This window comes from Prunus avium, chromosome 1 (genome assembly GCF_965620075.1).
Source record: "Prunus avium chromosome 1, drPruAviu1.hap1.1, whole genome shotgun sequence".
Taxonomy (NCBI): domain Eukaryota; kingdom Viridiplantae; phylum Streptophyta; class Magnoliopsida; order Rosales; family Rosaceae; genus Prunus; species Prunus avium.
Genome location: NC_142284.1, coordinates 53,275,732 through 53,279,615, shown reverse-complemented (window position 1 = coordinate 53,279,615; position 3,884 = coordinate 53,275,732).

The following is a 3,884-nucleotide window of genomic DNA, read 5'->3' as shown; positions in this document are numbered from 1 at the left end:
AGGATAGATGAGATTTAAGAACACTTAGAGATGCTAATCTTAATCTATCCTTGAGCTTGATAAATACATATAAAAGACCTATTACAAAATTGTCAAGGGAAGCCAAAAGAATTAATCAAAATTCATACATTAACATAAGTTATATTAGGTAACTTGCTTAGTTGGATTCTAGTCATCGGGTTTTTTTAAATAGAAAACTAAAGGAAAGGGTTGTAGGTGTTTAAAATGAATTTTATGGGTCTAAGCTCAATTTACTATATATTTATTGCATTCTTTTCAACTAAACAAGAAAATTAAGTTAATCAAATTGGCCAGGTGAGAAACTATCTATTATATAAATTGAGGTGCATTCTTGTTTCTAGCTCTCTTTCATGTTAAAACTTGCAATATACATCTGTGCATGTGCTAGATAGATATACTATGGCTAAGTACCCAACAAATGATGAACAAGAAAAAAAGGAAAAACTAGAGAAAAAAAATAAAAGAGCTGGAAACTACTATTGGGGAGCAGGATGGTCGCCTCAATTATCTTCAATCAAGTGGCTTCCAACTTGCCAACTTCTATTTCGTCTTTCAAGGAGTTATTTTGACAGCAATTGTTAATGGTAACTCAGCCCTCAGATGTTCAGATCGTTGGTTCCTCTTCTCTCTTTCTCTATTAGCAGCCCTCCTCAATTTGTTGGCAAATATAATAGAAGCATCGTTCAGCTAGACCAAACCTGGTTTCACTGCAATGAATTGCAAACTGATTTGGCCACTCTAAAAGCTTCACAACATGGGAGTTCGACAAAACCACAAGTTTATGGTAAAGAATTTGAACCAAGTTCATCAGGGCAAACTCAAACTCTAAGTTCCAAAAAGAAAGAGGTTGCCTCTTAAGATCCTGCAAGCGTCAATATTGATGATGATGATGATGAACAGAAACAAAGGCATAGGAGGGTCTTTCTTGTTGATCCTTGCGAAAATCGTAGACGTAAATTCTACTTTCTATTTTGCATGGGTCTGTTTGTAATCTTTGCCATCGTTGTGTTTGTTGGTATCTGGACCATTTCTTGCAGGAAAGGTGATCAGTGTAAGCACCCAACATCCAACAATATTGATAAATGTACTAGGTTTTGTGAAGGGGACAAGTGCATGAGCATCTGCACTGAGTACTAGGGTTTCAAAATATAATTGAATTAAAGTTCATGCTCTCCATTTGTAATCTTGTGTATGATTTTGTGCGTTAATGCTTTGTGAATTTCCGCAGCAACTTTTGTGTACTATTCTCTTTAATATTTGTGAAATGTGAAATTGTTAGTCGGGACGGGATTGTAGTTTGGCCATTTCTCGTCACATCAGTATTTCTGGAGGCATATGTATTGTAAAATCCAGTTTCAATAAGAAAATAGCGTTTCTGATTCTTTGGCATTGGGTTAAGGTTGAAGGCGTTCTATCATTTTCCATACTCAGATTTAATGTCGGCAATTGCTTTTCTATTTATATAAACTATAGCTTTCAATGTATAAAATTCACCTCTATGATAAATTTGACAATGTGTCATGTGAATTATCATAAACCCCAGTCATGATTTATGGATTGTTTCAAAGTATATATTCAAATTCATTGTCATGTCGTGTTTACTCCCTTTTTCCCCTTCTTTTTTTCTTTTTTTGTTCTACGAAACAACAGAATATCAAGAAAAATGCTAAATGCACACCCAATATTTTATCTTCCTATACATTCCAAAATAAATATTTTATTTTCTTAAAGCACTAAGAAAATGAGTTGAAAGCTAACGGAAGGAGGGAGATAACATTTGTATATCACATTCTCATACCACTCTTATCACATTTTTTCTCTCTACCCCTAGCGCACGTTAGCCAGCTTCCTCAACCCATCAATCCTTCATCATAATCCTTTGGATGTCTAAAATTGAGCGCGCCTTCTCTTTCTTGCAATCCCATATCTTTCTTCATTCTTGTACAACTTCGTCTTCTTTTATTTTCTTTGGATTTCTTGGATTTCTCCTAAATGTAAAATTATTTTTACTCATTGTTTTGCAATAGTTGTGTTTATTCACAAGAGTTGTTTGTGGAGCTACGTTCTTGTAATACCCTTATGAAATTGTTGTGGTTATAAAAAACATGACATTTGCGAAATCTTAAAATCAAATTCCAGGTACTCATTGAATTCTATGGGCTAAGAGCATCCACAATCATGATCTCTATTTTTTAGTTAAATTTTAGCTAAAAACATATAAAAATTATTTTAGGAGTTCTTTATAAAATTTAAACTCCAATCATGCTCTCTAGTTTAGGGAGTCATAAATGCTATAACTTTTTTTTAATTGGTCCATCTCTATTAAAAAATAATATAAAAATAGTTATCATTAATTAAAGCAGTATTAAATTATAGGGAGCCCCTAGGAGTCCTCTTTCTCCTCAGATTTAGGAGCTCCTAGAGGTCTTCCTATTTCAGGAGGTGGATGGAGGAGCATGGTTGGAGTTGTATTTTTCTAATTCCTCCCTAAATTTTGTATAAAGAGGTGGTTTAGAGAGCCCATTATGGATGCTCTAAGAATTATTTTGGATGTAACTCTTAAATTTTTCTTTTTAAACCAAAGTAGAGATTTTTTTTTTCACTTGAGTGGAATGTGCCTGGTATTTATCTTTCTTTTTTAATCTGGTTAAATACTAGTACCAAGTTCTTAGTTTTTCAAATGGGGCATAGGGCTACAACTCACCCAACCATAAGCTTGGGTCCGCCATTGCAAATTCTTAATCTATACCACCACCCTCCTTCAGATCTATCCCAAGTCCTTCATTTGAATTCAATTTTCTTAAGATTTTCTTTTGAAAAAGTTATTGCTTTCAAGTAGTAATTAGTAGACATTCCGCAAAATTAATGATATTTGAAACGAGGAATGATTAAGAAAATGACAATGAAGTATATATATATATATATATATATATATATGAGCTTACAGGGTGATGGAGAAAGGTACAATTTTTGTTTTCTTAAAATCATACACGTATTGCATTCGAGAAAGAGAAAGGAAGTGATTGATTTTTGGGAGCTTTAGTTTTAAACCATAATATAGTTTACTAATTTAGTAGAAAGAAATACAATTTAGTCTAATTAGCAAAAGGCCAAACACCAAAATGTAACAAAAATACCATTACAAAATATGAAAATTACAACATATGCCATTTTCAGTATTTAGTTTTAAACCAAAACTGAAAAACAACATCAAACCAAAACTGAACCAAAACGACATCAACCGAAACCAAAATTGAATAACAACCCATTCGCGCGACCTTTCAACTTCACCTCCAAAAACCTCCAAACCACCAACGATCATCGAAGACCACCAACCCATTCGCGCGACCATCATCGAAGACCACCAACGATCGAAGTCGATTCTTCATCTCAGTTTCTACGATTTTCTGCATCGCAGTTTCGTTTTCTGCATTGCAGTTTCAGTTTCTGCATCGCAATTTCGTTTTCTGCATTGCAGTTTCGTTTTCTGCATCGTGGAAAATAACTCCGAAATTAACCAATTAAACCTCAAAATTTCTGAAATCTTACCCAACTAATAGCTAGATCGTGGAAAATAGCTAGAAAACCATACCTCAATCGAAGGATTTGAGGGCCGGAGGAGAGAGATCGAGGGATTGGAAAACCGAGTAAAAATATGATCAAAACTGGGGTTTTCCGGCAAAACAGCAGCAGCAGAGGTAGGAGGAATGTCGGAGCTGGCTTGGGGTGCGACGCCGGTCCAAACTTGACCGGTTCGGTGGCTGGGTGGCCGACGTGACAGTGGCTGGGGGGTTTTGTCGGTGTCGGTCGAAACAGAGGGGAGGAGAAAGGGAGAAGACGCGGGGAGAGAGGGAGAGAGAGAG